This window comes from Crinia signifera, chromosome 6 (assembly GCF_055691185.1).
Source record: "Crinia signifera chromosome 6, ASM5569118v1, whole genome shotgun sequence".
Classification (NCBI taxonomy): Eukaryota; Metazoa; Chordata; class Amphibia; order Anura; family Myobatrachidae; genus Crinia; species Crinia signifera.
Genome location: NC_139222.1, coordinates 122,743,970 through 122,765,163, shown reverse-complemented (window position 1 = coordinate 122,765,163; position 21,194 = coordinate 122,743,970). Strand labels below are relative to the sequence as shown.

Here is a 21,194-nt window from a genome sequence, read left to right as displayed (position 1 = left end):
GCCTTCATTCTTTATGCTTACAGACCCCCCTCTGTTCAGTCAGGACTCATGGTGCCCATACACGGTGAGAGGTGTGCTAGGTGCGATTTGAGCTATACTATGGGTGGTATGCAATGCCGCTGGCAAGGGTTTTTGTGCAGGGAGTATGACTTGTTTTTGGGGAGGATTCCCCAAAACAGCGAGGTTTGCCACAAATGCAGCCAACCTCGCTGTTTTGGTGCCATCTCCACCTCGCTGAAAAGAACCAGTGAGGTGGAATGGGCGAGCAAAGGGGATGCCGTTGAATACACTGATGTGAGCTAGCGGCACTGCTCGCCATCAGAGGCTCACCGGTGGCATTGTGCTAAGCATTTTGAACTTTATACACGGTGCTATTTGAACTACATAAGTCTTGGACTAGACTACAATATGTAGTCTAGTTTCACTTCATACTAAAATGCGGGTAAAAACTCTGATAACGCATTTTGCTTTAGCGCATCCCGCCCTTTATTATTTAATTCTTTAAATAGATGTTCTTGACCTAATTTAATCATTTAAAAAAACATTAATTTCTGAGCGGTCTGTGGAAGAAGATTGCCAGTTAATTGGTTAAACAAACAGCCTTACAGATCTACTGGGCCGCTTCCTGTAGCACATTCACAATGCTCCTTGCTGCTCAAGAGATACCTGGAAAACTGGTGAATACAGGTTTTGGTAGGCTGCTGTTGTTAGGTGACATTCTCTATCCGTCAAACAGTATTTATCATTCAAGCCTAATTTGTTGTATATCGAATATCAGTATTTATTCCAATAAATAAAATGATCCAATATTTTAATAGGACTTTTGAGCAAGAACCATAATCAAAATTTTTAAATCTAAACCTGGGGACACACTGAGGGATATGCCTTTTGGTTGGATCGAATCATCATATTGCCTACAGCGCTCAGTGGGGTGTATTCAATGCAACAGCGAGAGGGGTTTGTACGGCAAAGATGGCTTATTTTTGGCGAGAAAAAGCCATACTTGCCATCCTACCAACATCGTCATATTTTATGTTTGGGAGAAATCCTCGATGTCAGAGGGCAGCGAGGATCCCCTTAAAAAGGAAGATTCGCTGCAAATGCAGTGATTCCGCTGCAAATGCAGTGATTCCGCTGAAAATGCAGTGATTCCGCTGCATTTTGTGGTGAGCCCCGCTGTTTTAATGACCACACTTGCCGTTTCCACCTCACTGAAAGGAACCAGCAAGGTGGAAACTGCAAGTGAAGGAGAAGCAGTTGAATACTTTGACGGCGAGCTATTGGGCACTGCTCACCGTCAGAGCATTGAATAACACCCAGTGTGTACCAGCGATAGGCGTGCTTTGGCGCTCACATTTGACATCAGGTTTTATGTGCTGCAGATAAAACCTGACGATAATGCAAGCGACATCATGCTTGCTTATAAAGGAGGGAAGAGATTGGAACAAATCCCCTTCGCTCCAGTGTGTACCCTTGTTAAGTTGATAACCAAGCATAAAATTGTTTAGAGGCAATATAAAATCAAAGCTTGCCAAAGGCCTGCCTCCGGAGTAAAATCTGGGCAGAAAAGGGTTAAATGGACACCATCTGCTCAGACATTGAGCAACTGCTCTAGCAAAACATCATGAGGGTTTACAATTTATCAGATTAGCTGTCACCAGCAGATGTTTCCACCACAAACATAATCATTGTAGTACTTTTGGCATTAACCCATCATTACATGTTTTAATAAACATCCCTCTTGCACTTTTCTACCTCTTGCAAGAACTTTTCTACAGAACGTTGCACAGCATGCTTGGCTTAAAAAAAAAAAATCAAGTCAAGCAATTATTGAATCGTCCAGGGCTATCCTAGAAGCCCCAATGCTGCCAATTATCAGGATCAGTTAATGAGTTTAGGCCTGATTAAGAGCTGTACATGAGCATGATCAGTAAAACAATATGGAATTGTGAGTTTCCTGCAGGCGGTTCATGGGTGGACAAGTGCAACCAAAGTATTCCTCCAGTTCTGCCTAACGGGTGCAAAGTGGTGGTGCCTATGATGATCATCAACACAGATCTTTGTCCATCATAGCAAACTGTACCATCACTGTCACTTTAGAGCAGTACACCTTCACCAGACACTTGGCACAGCTAGAGAGTGTAAGGTGAAATACTTTACACCCTCTTGCCATTGTTTGGGACATTATGTACATACATGACAGGTCCCTGCCATTAGGGGTAAAAGTTGCAGAGCCCTATAAAACAGCAAGACCATTATCAACAGAGCAAGATGTCTAGCAACGCAACATGTGGAAGACATCTGCTTTTACTGCCTGGTTCTGGAATAAACACTACTGGCTACTGCAGAGCATCACCAGGGTGGACTTGGTCGATACCAAATTAGTTGAGGAGGGGGGTGTTGCTAAATTGCTGTCTTGGGTGACAAATATCCTAGTATTGGCTCTTTCTACAGGGGAGTAACGGGGTGATTCTAATTAATTTGGTTCCGGGCGAATTCACAATGGGGACCGATGTTTATGTACTGCGTATAGCTACACTGTAGCTATAGATGTAAGCTTGTGAGCAGGGTCCTCCTACCTCTATGTCGGTTTGTTTCTACCTAGTTTGTTTTATCAATCTTGTTTCCAGTTGTAAAGCACAACTGAATATTCTGTGCTATAGAAGAATCTGTAAATAAATATTATGCACGTGCAGGGATTCTGTGCGGGCGCCTTTTGCGACTTGCATAGTCACCATCACGCTCGCAAAAGGGAGACAGGCAAACACCCTACATTCCCTGGACATACCCACAAAACCGGTGTGTGCGCCCTGGTAAGTGCTGGGCCTTCTATGAACACAGGGGGGGCACCTGCTTCCAGGGGCATGTGGCTGATGTTGCAGTACATCAGCCGCCCGCCCCGATCTTGGACCCGGACACCACAAGTCTAGGTCAGTCCCTACTGACTTAGATTTGCGAACAGGGTAAAAAAATTATTTGATGGTCACGACCATCAAATTATTTTGGCCCTGTACAATACGCTGTGAATGGATGTATATGCAAAACATCCATTCGCAAAGTGGCAGGGATGTGCAGACCGTGGCAGGGGGGCAGATATTCGTGCAGGGGGCTTTAGATAGTGAGTCAATCAGAATCACCACCTAAATGTGATGGCTTATGTGTGACTGTGCCCCATGCTTGCTTATCCAGATTAGCCAACAGCAAAAGGTAGACAATGTTACAATTGCTGAGGTTGAGAATGTTACAATTCCTAGTATTGTGATGCACAGTATTCCTGTAAGAACCATAAATCCCTCTGTCAGACTACCATGCATAATAAACTGCCTTATACCTGATCGTAGAGACAATTATTATTTTTAGACAATCAGACAATAGTGCTCTGTTCCTGAACAATTCCATATATAGTTTGTTTCATTGTGACAGATGTTCTTCTATTTGATTACTGCTAAACCCATATCCCATGCTGGCCCACTTTTATATTTAACCTTCAAGCATCAAGTTTTGTGTATTAGTCCAGAAAAATCTGCATGGCTATGTATAAACATTTATCTTTATTCCTCATTGATACCCCTTTTACACCGCTGCAAAACCCTGGGTCTTCGGCGGGTCAGACCCGGGTCAGTGGCGGTGTAAATGGGAGACGCTGTGTCCCTTTACACGGGACTTCTATCCAGCCCCTGACCTGGGTAGAACACGGCTAGTACCTGGGTAGAGGGCGGTGTAAATGGGTACGCCAGGTCATCCAACCCAGATCCCATTTACATCAATGGGGGACGTGCAACCTGCGGACCTGCGCTGTCTGCTATACTCTGCAGACACCAGCGGCGGAGGAGGTGAATGGATGCCTGTGTGCCTCCCGGACTACGGCTGGGGGGGAAGGTGCACAGGGTGGGGGCAGCCCAGCAGTTTACCTTGGTGCTGGGCTGCCCCTGGGATGGCGATCAGTGTTTCCAGCGGGGATCTCCGCGGTCCTGATGCTTGGAGATGATGTTGGGTGGGCAACACAGTGTTAACGTTGTAAATACCGGATCCGACCCGGCTTGGATCCTTCTTCCAAATGCCGGGTCGGATCTGGGATTTTTGATGTAAAAGGGGTATTAAGTACAGAAGTTTGGTTACTACTGGTATGAGGCCTCTGGGTTTTTGTATATTTCAGTAAATTATGTTTTCATGATCTTTAAATAAAATATGATACAATAGTAGGAATATGTTTTGAGCATCGTGAAAAGTGCAGTAATATTGTACTGTGGTATTTAAAAGGCTGTCACCCATTTCAATAGCTTTATATGAAATGACAGCTGGTATACAAATGATCATATATAGTTTTAGGGATTTGCCAAACCTGAAACTACAATGGGGAGGATTATGTAGTGACTGCCTATACAGGTTAAGCATCAGATATGCTGTTATTGGTTCCAGCACATTCAGGCACAGTTTGCTATGTATTATAAATGTTTCTTTTTCAGGGCCGGTGTAAGGGCAATTTCACACGCTCCAGCTCCTGCCGGGCGGCGAGATCCTGCACGGCCAGGAAGCCGTGCTACACACAGTAGTTTACAATGGAGGGGATGGCCACAGCCCGGCACCCGTCCCTTCCAGTTGTGGGATCCAGCTGCAACCGGGGGGCCGGGCCGTGGCCGTCGCGTGTGAATGGACACAATTGTGCCCATTATTAACTACAGTGTGCGGCATGGCTTTTCGCCGTCCGGCAGGAGTCGGAACATGTGAAATAGCCCTAAGGCACCCTAGAAAAAACTTCAACCTGCTGCCCAAACACACCTCCACAACTCCACACTGCCACCAATACCCCCTTTCCAGCCCCTTGAGGTAGAGTGGATATGGTGTCTTAAGGTGCCCATACATTTCTATGATTTGGGCCATTTTCCCTCGATTCTGATGGATCAGACCGAGAAAAAACGGGTGAAAGGTGACCAAAAGGGATGTGCCTAACCTCTGACTCCGAACCGATGCGCAGTCCCATGTGCTCAACACAAGTTTTATCGTCTCTGGCAGGAACTGGCAGCACTTGCTGGGGTGTCGCATACGATACATCATACCGTCAGGCAGTTGTCATCGTATTGCATGCGATACCTTGGATAAGTGTATGAGGGACTGTAGAAGTTCTGCAGCCACTACCACCTGCCTTAAGTACAACAAGGATGTCTTCCTCATAGACATCCTTAAGTTATTCTTAATTTGGGTATGGATCATTGGATAGACAGCAACTAGGTCCTTGACACATCCCAGCATGCTCCGCTTCAGTTTTGCTATTTGGCCATGATAAATCTGAGAAAATCTGGTAAAAAGCAAAAGGGGTAGTAAAATATTGTATTTTTCTGCATGTTGGATGGGGTTCACTCTCTATGAAATATGTTAAATGTCCCATAGTCAATGTAACTTTTTTATGCTGCATACCTGTTTATAACAACATTTTTCAAACATTTTCTTTTATTGAAGCTTCAGCCAGTGACAATATATAAAATTAAACACAATATAGGTAATCATTAAAAGTTATTACGGAATGAAAGCATCCATAAAAAAAATCAAGAGAACAGAGTACAAAGTTTACATTACGATACAGTAATAACACTCCCTTTCCCCAACTGGGAAAGTAATTGGAGGATCATACCAAAAGGTTTTACAAAAACATTTATAAAGGTTTTCCTATATGTTGGGTGGTAGAACTTCTATGAAACTTTCCCATGTTTAAAAAAAAAAAAATATATATATATATATATATTAAAATGAAAAAAGTAAAAAAAAAAGAGTGTCCTAAAATAGTTGAATGGTCGGGGAAGAATGTTGGATCTATAACTGTAATATGATTGTATATGCAGCTGAGGAGAAAGCTAAAAGCAACTTCCAGACTGGTTGTGGGATTCTACTATCAGAGAATAATATTCCAAATATTACCCATTCTGTTGTAAAGGGGGTGTAGACAACTAAATATTCCATCGTAAAGCACCAAACTTGTCTCTAAAATCTTTTCATTACCGGACAAATCCAAAAACAAGAAACAAATCCGCCAGAGCTTGATTACATTTGGGGAAATTAGGACTATCTAATAATCCCCTAACAGGGGATCTGTGAAAAATATTAAAAACATTTCTGTGATTTTTTGCAATAGGGAAGGTAGTATTACAAAATTCTGGGAAGATCTTCAGTAGATTTTAAGGTGGGAGAGAGGAAAGGGCTGTCTAGGGGAACGCACTGAAAAAATGTTTAAAATGTAACTTTTAATAGTTTAATTTTAATATTCCCTATATCAAAATTGAAGGGAAATTACATAAACAGCTGAATTTTAATTGAGATGATTCCATCGAACATCTCAATTAGCAAACCCATTTTTCATCTTAGGGCTCTACAAAACAGACATTTTTCTGGGACAGTCATCTGTGTAAATTTTAAACACATATTTCTATCTTTTCAAACACACTATATGTATCTGTGTATGTACCGTATGTTATTTTAACCCCTTAAAATTCAGCTGTTTATGTAATTTCCCTTCAAATTTGTTAAGGGAATATTAAAATAAAACTATTAAAGGTTACATTTTAAACATTTTTTCAGTGCGTTCCCCTAGACAGCCCTTTCCTCTCTCCCACCTTAAAATGTACACTTTATTGCTGTAGGGAACAGCACCCCCGTACCTGATAACTAATCTGGGGCCTACCTACCCTGTACTAACCAGGGGATCAATTAAACCTATAGGTTGTGCGAGCATGCACCAACTCCTTTTGGAGTAAACCCTCTTTCTGTGAAGATCTTCAGTAGTCAATGAGGGAAAGCGGTGAAGCCATTGTGCTATACCGAGTGTTCCACAGAGGTTCAAACAAATTTATAAAATTAAGAAATTGCACCTTTGAGATGGTAAAGTTTTCACTGGTGAATGGTTCAGAATGTTGTCCAAATCATCCGCTGTAATACTTTTTGAAAGTTTACTAACATAATGTTGGTATAAAAAAAAATGGGAAGAAACAACAATAGGAAATTTGGTGGTATCTTTAATGTGGGACCTTGGTTTTTAGGTCATAGGATTTATAGTTGTTCTACAGAACATAAACCCCCTGAGTTTTAATTGAAAAAAAATTGTGAAGCTTTACCATTTTGAAATCTTGGAATATATAAAATGGCAAATTTATGGTATAATTCGGATTCAAATTATGTTTATGTCTCAATATTGTACAACAACATTTTAAAATTGTCACTAATGCGCTCAAGCATAGTCATTGCTATGGGCAAGGCAGTCACATAAGAACTAAGCAGAATTTTCTTCAAAGGAAAACAAGTAATAAAACACGAGGACATGCACTGAAACTGGAGGGAGGTAGGTTCAGGGTAAATGTTAGAAAGAATTACTTCACAGAAAGGGTAGTGGATAAGTGGAATAGCCTCCCATCAGAGGTGGTAGAGGCTAAGACAGTAGAACAATATAAACATGCTTGGGATAGGCATATGAATATCCTTACAAAGAAATAAGGATTAAAAAGGGTTGAGTTTACCTGAAGGGTAAAATAAGGGGAAGACTAGATGGTTCTTATCTGCCGTCAAATTCTATGTTTCTATGTTTCTATCTAAATGGACAAATTATGCAACATTCCGCTGTTCAGCACATGAGGCATGCAACTTGGTCTTCTTCGAGGCCAGACAACATTATGTCAGTGGCAGTGGTTGATCCTGTTGCTTGGATTAGCATCCATATTAGCTTCAATATTAGGCTATTTACACCTTGCCAGGCTATGATTATCTATCTCAACTATTCTCCCACACCAAACATAAAAATACAGTAGTTGACTGCTCTAAATATTTGAGGTATTGTAAAAGCGTATGGTGTTCATAATTCCTTTTACAGGCCACTAGCTGTGCTGCTACAAATTACTCTTTGTCCTTAATGATTTCTTAAGGACAGATGATTTATATGTTAATAGTCCTGTTTTATTATTTTGATTTAATCAGCCTGATTTGCAGCAGATAGGATCAATTAAATATTACATAAGTTAATATAATTTTATTAAATAAAATTTAATGATTCAATAAAAATGAATTAGTAATAGCAGCAAGTGTAGTATACAATTTACAACTGTTAATATGCTAATCAGTGGACAGGTGAGGTTGTATACTTATTTGTATGGAGTCCCACTCCTTCTTGTTATGTTCTGTGGAATAGCGAATGTTCAGTTCCCTGGTGTAGATCCGTACTTTGAGTTGAAAATCATGTGGGAGTCCATTAACCTTGCAGGATTAATTGTACCGCTGGTAGGTATTGCAGTCCTCAATAACAAAGGTGTCCTCAAGATGTTATGATATTGTAATCCAAAAATAGGCAGGTGGTGGGGTCCCAATTGGCAAAAACTGTGAAATCAGCAGAGTATTCCGGACCAAAGACCAGGGGGGAAACAAATGAGAGCTTGTATACTGTGGGAAATTCCAGTAGAACCTCAGCAAGTCCAGCAGCTATTAAAAAGAGCAGGTGCTTCCTAACATGTTTCGTCATCCACTGACAACTTTATCAAAGGTGATTTTCAGCAGATTCTGTTTAAAGTTTTTCATTTTACAATTCTCTGATAATATGTTTGCATTCTAGTATTGCTAATAGTAATGTCTTGATATTTCCAGCATAAAATACAAATTTATGGTTCTGTGAAATATTACCGACATATAGTAGGTGTTTTTTATTGTACAGTATGTAAATTGCTCTTATATGCCGACCAGTCTTACGAGGTTCCACGTTGAGCATATTATAGAGAATTAATTTAATGCCATACAGTATGCTGAATGGATCTCTCTTCTTTCACCACCAACAGAATTATAAGACCATAAGATCGGGTGGATTTTAGAAACATACACTTGACATTAATAGTGTGTAGAACAAATAGTAAGCTTCTTAAATTGCTTGTTTCTTACATTGGTCTGGATCAGATAATGTTCATTTATGTAGTCAGATACTTCTAGAATGGGATACTTCCTACTGTACAATCCACAGTATGAGGAACATCATTGAAAAACTAAAACAGTCGCAGAGACAGACTGATTCTTTGTTCTCATGGGATTCATTTAGCTGAAGTTGCTCTAGATAATGGTGGACTAGCGCTGAGATACATTAGCAGGCACAGCTGTACTCTTCCATGGCTGCAGCACTGCTATGATGGAACGTGTCAGATGACGTTTGGTAATGACGTGCAAGAACATGGACTGTATTTCCCTTTGTGCCATTCATAGGAGTCTATGTAAATAACTGAATCCTGTATCTGACACAAACCTGTTTTACTACTCAGTTGTCTGCTTCTTGAAAAAAGGCAAGCAAATTAACCCTTCTAGGTCGGTAGCAGTCTGTCATCAGATAATTTTGCTCATATAAAACCTGTAATTCACCTTGTTGTTGTATTGTGCTGTAATAAAATAATGGAAAAAGACAGACCGCCAGCTTTATACAAAACATTATTCGATTAATTCCATGGGGAACCCAGACTCCTTATTGGTTTTGCATCTGATCCCCACTGAAATATTCCATGGGGCCCATTCGCTGAGTTTCAGATATTTAAAACTCATTTTAGGCGGGATGTGCTAAAGGAAAAATGCAGTAAAAACCATGTTATCTGGAGTTTTTGTCACGTTTTGGTATGCAGGAAAACTTGCACACTGGGTTTTTCGCTGTAGCAAAAGCTGCAGATGTTAGTGCATCCCACCATTTGTATGATAAATGGTGCTCCAGTCAATGTGCTCCTGTCATGTGTTGGAGCACCATTTATCATACTCAGTGAGTTTTAAATAACTAAAACGTATTGATAAACTGTAAATCCTACATTCTGGGGTCTTTTTGTATAAGACCTATATAGAGTAATTAAAAATATGTTTACATGGCAGCTCTATTATGCATTTGCTACGGTGTAATAAACTCTCCTATAAACAGGGTAGCCATGTACGTTTTATACTACTAAACCTGAATCACATCCAGGTTTCTGCATTTGCTTACAAGTTAAGTAATAATCTATTAACAGTTGGCCATCTGCGGCAAAAAATAAATTAGTGTCTGGAGTTTATCATCTGGTCATAGAACCCTTTTTCGTATTGGCATATAACCTTCATGTATAGTAAGAACGTTCTCCCTTAGCATCTATATTAGATGTCTGTGCAAGTGCTATGGTTTGATTGGAAAGAAAAGAGAAGAACGAGCATGATTCAGTGCTAGTTCCCATTATTTAGTGACTGGGGCGTGACAGGAGTTCCTAGTGAACGCTTAAGTTAATACAGCAAAGTGCAGGTTGTATGTGCTGTGCTTTCTATCAGGCAGGTGTCCTCCAGCGTGCCTAACATGTGACTGAAATGTATAAGGAAGCAAGACCCTGGCCATCCAATTCACCGTCTGACTCATGTTAGGATGGGAGAAGAAATCCATCCACCCTCTCGTGTAGTTCCCACATCACCTGCCAGGGCTCACACCTCCTCCTGCACACACACACTACAACCAATGGAGCCACATGATGTCTTCACATGTCATAGGCTAAACCTCTGCTCCTTCCTGTTCATTGGCTATGGGATGAGTAATGATCCCAAATATCAGTCTATGGGCAGTATTCAATGAGAATAATTCTCTGTGCATGGCGAGAGATTTTTTCTCTCGCCATGCACTCGCCCTGTTCCGGAGGGCTCGCTGCCACTCCTGCTCCCACTATTCAATGTGGTTAAGACTCGCCGCCACTCGCGGCGAGTCTTAACCCCTGCAGCAGACGAGCGTCCGCGGCAGGGAGCTGGCAGGGAGCCGGGGGACGGTGGCAGCCAGGGAGATTAAAGTCTCCCTGGCTGCCCCAGAACATATGTGGAGGGGAGGAGGGCTCCTCAGGACCCAGGCAGCACAAGCTGGCCCCCCCTATAGCCAGCGGGGGACCGTGTATTCACTGCACCCGATCGTGCATATGTAATGATCGGATGCAGTATATATATGAATATCTAATAAGCGGCTCGAGAGCTCCGGCCCCCTGCTGGCTGCTCTGTGTAAAAAAATTAAAAAAATATTATTTTTTTTTCAAATTAAATATATATTCATGTGCTATAAGCACATGAATAAAAATAACATGCCCCTTCACAGAAAAAAAATCCCGATTTTTTGACACCAAAATAAAAAAAAAAAACCTTTTAGTTTAAAAGTTCACATTCCAGTTCTCCATGAAAAGATGGAGAATTGCTACACGGAGAGACACGGCGAAAATCACTTAAAAAGACGTCGAAAATATCACATTGAATAGGGTGGTTCACTTTTGGAGAGCAAAATGCTCCTTCCAACGCGAAAATAGCACAAACTCGCCATAAAACAAGGCAAATTTTTCTCATTGAATACTGGCCTATGTCAGGGTTGCCTACCTGACCCACTCCATGAGGGAGAAAATGCTCTGTTCCTGGACTTCCCTGGTAATGTATGATTGCCATCACCTGTGGTGAGCTAGATAATTGATAAGAAATGTGTTTGACCACAGGTGATGGCAATCATACATTACCAGGGAAGTCCAGGAACAGAGCATTTTCTCCCTGAAGGAGACAAAGGTTGAAAAAATTAATTTAAAAAAAAAAAGAAAAATCATTAAAAACTCATGTCGATCATAAGCTTGTGTCAACCATTTGGCAGTGTAAACCAAGACACTGTGGGGGAAATTTACTAAAGGAAATTTGTAAAAAATAGGTGTATTTGTATCCAGATATAGACTTATTTTTGACATTTACTATCACGAAAATAAGGCAGTTCGTATTTGTATTGATAGCACATCAATAGGAATACGAATTGCCGTATTTTCGGGATAGTAAATGTCAAAAATAAGTCTATATCTGAATACAAATACACCTATTTTTTTTTACAAATTTCCTTTAGTAAATTTCCCCCTGTGTATCCACTGACTGCATACCATTGCAAAGATACTTGCTTTTTTGTTTTGCTACCATCTCAGTAATAGCCCCAAAGTACCGGAATCTGCAGATTGTACCAAATTGCTGCGAGACAATATACAGTAGTGTATGATGTCAGTGTCTGCAAGGAATCATAGGCATATATTCAATGCCGTGGGCGAGCGGTGACTGCGAGCAGGACTTTTTGCTCGCAGTCACCGCTCACCCTGTCAGTATTCAACTGACCCCCCTCATTCGCAAATTCCCCCTCGCTCCGTTTTTTGAGCGAGGGGGAATTTGCGAATGTGCCTCCAAAAACTGCGAGAATCGAGGCTAATTACAGCGAGTTCGCTGCACTAGCCTCGGCTCTCGCAGTTTAGGGTAATCCTCGCCGTTCTGTGACTGCGAGGATTCCCCCGGAACGTTGCATAGTGCGAGCGGCCGGCGCGGGGGTTAAACTGCGAGGATCACTGGTTTTCTGTGATCCTCGCAGTTTAACCCCCTTGCACCGGCATTGAATACCTGCCATACAATCTGTTTGGGTGATTAAAGCTTGAATTCCATCCGGTCAAAACAATAATACAATCCCAAAATGTGTCAATATAATTGCTGCAACACAATTATTCACAGCTTCATTACGTTAATTGCTGATTTAAGGTTTGCCATTGTCCCAAGTAAAGCCACTTGTCATCAAGGTGTGTATGACCAGATCATTCTGCAACTGAAACCGAATACAGTATAGAAGTTTCATTACACATCTGATGACACACCAAGGTTGAGGGAACGTGGGAGTCAGAAGTCGATTTCCAGGATAATTCTGTGGCAATGTACCAAAACTTTATATGGCCAAAAGATTAAATATTATTATGGATATAAAACTGACGTTTAACTTCTGCTGACAGGGGCTGTGTGTACAAAATATGTTATGAGTTACTAGCTTTTGCACAAAACTTTCACAATAAAATTGTATACTGTGTTCTTTAACAATCATATATAAGCATATAATTCACTATTATCAAAATAATGATCTTTCATAAACAATTAAAAACAATGTAAAAAGCACCAGAAGAGCATTTACAAATGTGATCCGCCAAGAAAATCCAGAACCTCAAAGCATGGAGAGATAAAGTGGAGATAAATATAGCACCACTAACCAATCAGCTCCAGCCATTTTTAAACAGAGTAATAGGGCCTACACATAGGACGATTTCAAGGCATTTTTGGTACTTGTGTACTAGCACGGCACCCACGATAATTAGTCACCCGATTTTTTATCGCATCGCATGCCATAGTAGTACGTTTATTTATAAGGCGCCACAAAGTGTCCGCAGCGCCGTACATAGCAAACAAAAAACAACTTACAAGGTAACGTACAGGGTGTGTTGAAAAATACAGTATAAATAGGGGTATAGCTGGTAGAACTAAAATCAGCATCAGTTCATACACCCGATGGCATGCGATGCGATGTGATTTTGACCCATATACGATATTAAATTGTATAAGCACCCTAATGGGTGCTTACAATGCTTAAATGCACCCCCACGCCACCCCCCAAGTATAAACGCGAACCCGAAGCGTGGCGAGCGCAGCGAGCCCGCGAGGTATACAGGTATACGCGTCCCCTCGCCACGCTTCGGGCTCGGTGGCTCGCCACACTTTATAAAATCAATTATTTTTACACTGCAATATAGATCTCACTTTGAAGTAAATCCCCACCCAAATCTAACTCTCTCTGCACAAGTAACATCTGCCCCACCTGCAGTGCAAATGGTTTTGTCCATCTAAGAAGGAATTTGTCAGAAAGAGTGAACCAAAATAACCCCCATAGTGCCGATGACACATCGCTGTATGCTGAACGTTCCGAGTGATCTAGCATCGATCAGAACGCTCAGAAAATCTCCCTGTGTGTAGGCCCACTTAGACGTTGACCGCTTAGTGCTTTATATACAGTATATCTCCACTTTATATCTTTCCATGATTTGATAAATACCCCTCTAAAGGGGGTTAAAGCTGATGTAATTGTCAGCAGTATTCAATCAGCAGTGAACATGCCGTGTGAGAGTCCCACAGACAAACTGAATCCCACAGCTTTGGTGGCGCACTGGAAAAAAATTGATTGAAAGTTTCTGTGGACCAGTGGGTTTCCACACTCCAGTGCTGATTTTCTGGGGGAAAAAAAGCCAATTTTATTGAATAACCTTTCCCTGCAGGGATTTTTGCCAGAAATTATCTGTGGGCTATTTGAATACTCCCGACTGTTAAATTTCACTAATAACACCACCTCTCCATCACATGAGGTACCTGGACCTGTATGTTTCAGGAGATCCCAACCAGCACCTGTCAACAGAAGTCATTAAAAGGCTGAAAATAAATGATAAAGTATAAGAATTTTTTTCCTGGACACTGTAAAAAATTATTTATATTTGATCCTGACTGCAAGGCAACAAGGCAAATACATTTAAAAAAAAAAGAGCCTTCTGTATTGCAATGGACCCTCTGAGTCACCCCTGCGGCAGACGCAATCTCTTGGATTGCTTCTGAGCCAGGCTGGCTTGGCTTGCATGCAATATATCCCATGCAAAAGGATGCATGCGATCCTGCCGCCCGGGAAGGTCTGGGGCAGCTCAAGGGAGCACTGCGTGCAACTTTGCAGAGGGGAGAATTCTCCACAGTGTATGGAGGCCCTAATTGTATGGCACTTTATCGGTAGGAATTTTATCTCTTTCCACGCTTTGATAAATACCCCCTAAATCTGTTGTCCACTTTAAACGTCCATCAGGACAATAGTTTTCAACATACAGAATATAAAAGCTCTAAAAAGGAGACAACATCCCCACAATTGTACAGTATGTTTTTAGCAATTTACTCATTGCAAGTGCCATTTGGTGTTCCCATTGATTTTATTGAATTAAGTGACACCTTTGTGGTCATATTTGTAACGTGTCATATTTCATTGTAGTATTTGGTTTCTGGAAATAAAAAAACTTAAAAAACAGGCTAATAAAGGTTAAATACTGGAGCTCTACAATACGAGGTGAAAATGAAATTGAATTAGTCACCAGTGTCTAAGAAGAGAGGTCACCATTTTTAACAACGCCCAGGAACCATTAAAGAGAGTGAGTGTATGTGCATGTGTATATATAATAATAGCAGTAGAGGATCACATGACACCTGTCACCATGGAGATGAGGAGAGAGAGATTAAAGCCTCCCTGTATAGTTTGGAAACGTACCAAAACTTGGAATAGTCCGGACATACAAGGAGGCTGTAATCTCTCCTTCCACATCTTCATGGTGTCAGTTGTCACAGGCACCCCCCTAGATAGGACACTACAAGCTCTGGAATGCAGAAATTGATGAATGAGCCTGTCCGGTCCAGTGATCTGGGGATAGTCCCGGTTCCATTTTTTTACCTAAACTCAAAAACCAGTGCTTACTAGTGTACAAAGAAAAAAAGCCACCAGATAGAGGGGGAGATTCTCTAAACTAAAAATGTGGTTAAAAACCCCATTATCTGGGTTTTTACCACATTTTGGCATCCCTCTGCCGGATTACCGTGACGGGGGGCATCGCCAGAAGAAATCTGGCGATGCCCCATAGAAGCATATGGGCTTCTACATCGACCCACCGCCGCCCAGCACCGACCCACTGGACCTGTGACCTCCTCCACCCTGCACTATGATCCTCTTCCGGGTGCAGGGAGGAGGAGAGCACGGCGCAGCAGCAGCAGCGCCGGATAAGGGAGGGAGGGGAGAGCCACCGGGTCCCCATGGGACCTGCTGACTCTCACCGCAAAGGACAGCTCTTAATGCAAGAGCTGTCCTTTGCCATAATTATCGCATATGTTACAGCATATGCAATAGTTATGTCGGCGATGAGCGGCGAAGGGGGGGCGGAGCTGGGCTGCGGATGTTTGAACATCCCGCCCTGTGTGAAGTTATGAAAAAATGGACTCTACTTATATCATACAGCAATCTTTGGTCATCCGACCACCATTAGAACCCTTCACAAGATTAAAAATAAATATAATCTTATCTGTCCATTGGGAGAAGTCCAGGTATACTTACCATCCCAATGATATTCAATTAGTAAGAAGTGTGTCTGTGTGTGTTTCAGTGCAAGAGATCAAAATGAATATTGTTGACTTTATAAACACATCACAAGACATCTTGGATTTAGAAAATCTATACTTATCAGTATGCTGAATTTACCAGGCCACATGTGGAATCACAACAAAGCGCGAACATCAAAGTTCAGCATATTGAATATAAACATCTCATTTATACCTCTTGTTTAACTTTTCAAAAAATAAAAAGAATAATAAATGATATATATATATATATATAGTGTTCATTCTAGCACCCGCTATCTTTGAAAACCCATGCAGTTCCTCTTCCCTGCCTGGGGTGTCGCTTGCTGCTGGTGTGCTTCTAGCACAGTGTGTTCTGTATATCAGCACTGATATGCAAACCAGACCTGTGCTAGAAACACCACAGCAGACAGCGACACCCCAGGCAGGGAAGAGGAACTGCATGGGTTTTCGAAGATAGCGGGTGCTAGAATGAACTATATATATATATATATATATATATATATATATATATATATATATATATATATATATATATATATATATATATATATATATATATATATATATATATATATATATATATATATATATATACACACACACACACACCAAGAGATTACTTTTTTTTATTTGCCATGAGCCTTCCTGCCACAGGGGAGAGATGTCCCTCCGCCGCATGCGCAGAGGGACTCCTGGTTTTCAGGCCCAGAAGTCCAGCTCTTATGGCAAGAGCTGTGTTATGTCTTAGTGCATATATGTTGTTAACAATGCAGTAGCCGGCAAATGTTAGTGCATCCCCCCCAGGTTAGTGACATAATAGATAGACTGTTCTTTTTTTAAAAAGGTATTCATGTCAACCTTTTGAGCCTGGTGGCCTTTGGTACCTAAATCACAAGTAGAAAGTTTCTCTGCACAGGCTGTAAAACACTTTAATCAAGCCAAAATGTTGAAAGAGATAAAGAAATTCAGTTTCACACCCTAATCTAAGCATATATTGAAAAGGGGTAAAGTCCGGTTGTGCTCCCCTAGAGTAGTAATACATGGGGAAAAATAGGAAAGAAAACAAATGCTGTATATGGAGAGCGCAGCGAGCCACCGAGCCCGAAGCGTGGCGAGCGCAGCGAGCCCCGCGAGGGGACGCGGATACCTTCACAGGTAAACGCGTCCCTTCGCGGGCTTCACAGGTATCCGCGTCCGCTCGCCACGCTTCGGGCTCGGTGGCTCGCTGCGCTCGCCACACTATTCTATTCTCAACTCCACGCCGACGTGGATAGTGGGGGTATGAAAAGGTCATAGGACGCGTACCGCCGCCGCTCGCCACGCTTCGGGTTCACGTTTATAGTGGGGGGGTGGCGTGGGGGTGCATTTAACATTGAAAGCACCCATTTGGGTGCTTTACATTGTATAAGCCCCCATTAGGGTGCTTATACAATGTTTAATCGCATCGTATGGCATCGTATGCCATGTACAATGGCATACAATTTCAAAATTGTATGCCATCGTGCACTATCGTACGATATCGCATCGCATACCATCGTATGCGTTATGGTATGCGATGCGATGGGCGCCGCCAAAATACACAAGTACCCTAGGTATGGTAGAACTTACTGATGGTCGAGATTCCGACATCGGAACCCCAGCTGTCAGGAGCCCCACAGTGGGGTGAGTGCTTTCAAGCCCCATGCGGGATCGGATGCGAGCTGCACTTGCCACCCATTCTATTCTCTCTCTGTGGGGGTCGTGGACCCCTATGAGGGAAAATAGCCCGTGTAAGTCGGGATTCCGATTGTTGGGCTCAAAACAGTCGGGATTCTAATGTCCAAGAAACGACCAGTGGAATCCCGACTGTCGGTGAGTCATTCAGCACCCATATGGGGGCACTACTTGTGGTACTTTGTACCTGTTGGCCTTATGCACGTCAACCGATTCCCTTTCTATCATCTGGATGGCTTTAAGAGAAATAACATTTAAAAGATAAAAGCGAGTACTAGCCAATCAGCTTCTACTTATGTTACAGGCTTGGTTTGAAAACGGACAGGAGGTGATTGGTTGGTGCCTAATCGCATCTCTCTACAAACTTTGATAAATATGCCATTAAAAGTATAAGAATGTTTAAAGCATATAGCAGAGCCGAGAGGAGTAACTGAACATTTTGCTAGAAGGACTTAAATCTGTAGCTATTTCCCTAAGAAGTTGTACTATAGTGCTATATCACTATGACCTTATTATTATCCTCCCACAATCCCAAAATATACTGGAAGGTTAATTGGCTCTCAACAAAATTAACCCTAGAATGTCTGTGTGTGCATGTACATGTGGTAGGAAATATAGATGTAAGCTCCACTGGGGCAGAGACTGATGTGAAGGTTTGAATATTCTGATTAAGCGCTGCGGAAACCTTTAATAAATAAATAATCAATCATCATCATCCAGGGATCTGTAGCAAAATAAGTAAGCAGAAACCACAAATAAAACTAGAAGAAAAGGGCACTATTTAAGTCTGTCATGTTGTCCAATGCTTTGTGCATATATACAGCAAATGCCTGATTGTGGAACCCGCATGCTTTTGTACCATCATTATTTGCCCATTTTTCTATTATATTGAATTAGGATCTTTATCCCCTTTCCCATCATGTTGGCAGTAATTGGGTAAAATATATATATATATATATATATATATATATATATATATATATATATATATATATGACACACACACACACACAGGTCAGTAACTGTACACTATATTTGCACAGGGGGAGCTAGTAGTAAAGCAATGGAGCATTTGGCAGGCAACAGGTTACTACAGAACAATGAAAAGCAGATGGGAAATGAGCAATTAACTCTTCAGGGTCAGAGAAGCCCCTAAAAGTGATCCTAGACCAGCAGCAGTGACCCTAAACCAGCAGCCCTGATTCTAAACCAGCAGCAGTGACCCTAAACCAGCAGCCCTGTTGCCACTGACTGGTATCTTGTGTAACGACTACTCGCATATTACAACTTTGTTTCATTACAAGGAGTAAAACGCTTCCATCTACTGCAATCACTGTCACACTGGTGGAACTATAAAGACTGTGCCCGTCAGAAGCTGGGACCTGTAGTTCCACAACAACAGGCGAACATATGCTGCCCACGTCTGCATTAAAAGGTCTAAAGACAAATCCAACACATTAGCCTACAGAGGATGTTCTGGATCCCTCAGCCCCAGGGGCGCACAATGCATCATATGAAGCAGTAAGTGACCCTGGCACCTGGTGAAGGGCACAGAACTCCCCCTGGGTGATCATTGTACTTACAGAGCTGGGTCTCCAGAAGGGAACTTGGAAGGATGAGTAAGAGACAGGCCAGGGTTGCTGCTGGCGTTCCAGGGCTGTCAGCAGCCCCACAATGCTGGATACTGGGCTGCAGTGGGTGTTTCCTATGGCTGCTGTAATCCAATACTAGGGTTATGATGTCACCCATCCACTTACTCAGGCTCCACCATGCACACAAGCTTCCTTCTCCGTATACAATTTGCTTTCTTTAGTATTGCATTGTCACCTCAGCTCGCAGCACATTCCCTCCTGTGTGCTGTGCATGGGGTTTTGTGCACCATAGGAATCCTCCTTTTGCAGACTGTGTACTGCAAACCATATGGGATGGTCTAATATCTTATACAGCTCTAAAAGGCTGCAGCCTACACTACAATATACTGTATGGACAGACACAGCCACTTCTGGGAATTATGTGTGAAGCTAATTCTGGCCACACACATTGTTATGAGATTTCAGAACAATGCAGACAATTGTTCTGAAATCTGTGTGGCTCAAGAAAAACAATTCTGGTAATAATCTGGAAATAATTAGACATGTTGTTAAATGTGGGCTGAAAGTAACCAGTACAGGACTGTGTGTGAAATTAGACATGAAGGATGCTCCTAGAATTGTCATTTAAATTAAGATGTATAACATTGGAATTAATTTAAAAAGCATGTGTCTGCGATTTGTTATGCACTGATCCTCAACGCTGTACAGCCAAGCTAATTGGTGATTAACCCTGCAGCACGTTTAATACACATTACTACTTATTTTGTTTCAAAAAGTCATTAAAATATAAGCACATCTAAAAACCAAGGCATACCTTTGACAATTTGTTTGAAATAACTTACTTGGAATAGTAATAAGTAGCCATGGGAGGCAGTACCCAGATTCCAATCTTCTGGCTCATCTGGGGGCAGACAGGCCCATCCTGCCACTCCACACACCTGCTTTACATCACAGTTTGACACACTGCAATATAACCAGATGGTCATGTCTAGTGGCGTAGCAACAGTCCCTGCAACCACCATGGTGGCTTGTGGTACATGGGGTACCAGGGCCCCGCTCCGCTGTCAGTGCAGCAGGGAGAACCTGGGTGCAGCACAAGGGGCGCACACTGTTAACAATATTGAGATATATTTTAAAGAATTGTGTAGTGTGTATGTGAGTCTGGATTTTAAGAAGCTCCTGCTTGAGCACAGGTGACTTAGTATCTCAGCCAATTTGATCAACCATCTGGACTCAAACATGGATAGCCTTAAAACCTGGACTGTAATGGCAGATTTTGAAAAAAACGACACAACTTAAAGGTATTAGAATGCAATAAACATTTCAAGACATTAACACTATCATTCTGTAAAATTGCAATGCACAAAAAAAAATCAACATGTCTAAAATCATTATTACAAAATCTTTGTTACAAAAAAAATTAACTTTCTAAAACGGACCGTTATCTATGGTCATTATGGGAGAAATTTAAGCTGTGTACACACGGGGGCGGTAGGGGCTGAAATCGCTGGGAATATGGTCCCTGGCGACCATATTGCCAGTGATGGGAGTGTGCCCCTGCGATAAATCGACGGGTGCGCGCTTCCTTTTTCAGCCGCATTCTAATCGAAGGTCGCAGGAGCATGCTCCTGCGACCAGCTGATTACCTCTTCGGCACCGCCCGGCAAAGGATCCTTCTCATCAGCGACCATATCTGGTCGCTGATGAAAAGGAGATACTGCGCAATATATTGCTCAGCAATATATCTCCCCCGTGTGTACGGGGCTTTACTAAAATAGTTCTATTTCACATGGGATGTTGCTATGGGCAACCAATTAAAGTCTACTTATTTATTTAGCACAGGCATGTCCAAACTATGGCCCTCCAGATGTTGTGAAACTACAAGTCCCATCTTGCCACAGTTTGCTATTAGGGAATGCTAAA

The 21,194-nt window shown here is 41.9% G+C and overlaps 1 protein-coding gene across 2 annotated transcripts in view; it reads right to left on the bottom strand.

Moving 5' to 3' along the window:
- Nucleotides 1–20,205, bottom strand: part of PKIG (cAMP-dependent protein kinase inhibitor gamma) — a 64,489-nt gene extending 44,284 nt beyond the window's left edge. The window contains exon 1 of one of the 2 annotated variants that reach the window (XM_083147018.1): nt 20,114–20,205. The gene's annotated coding sequence lies outside the window, so the exon portion shown is untranslated. Of the gene's footprint in view, nt 1–19,262; nt 19,619–20,113 lie in introns of those variants that run through there. The other variant, XM_083147017.1, reaches the window with a different exon arrangement.
- Between the last annotated feature and the right edge of the window lie 989 nt (nt 20,206–21,194).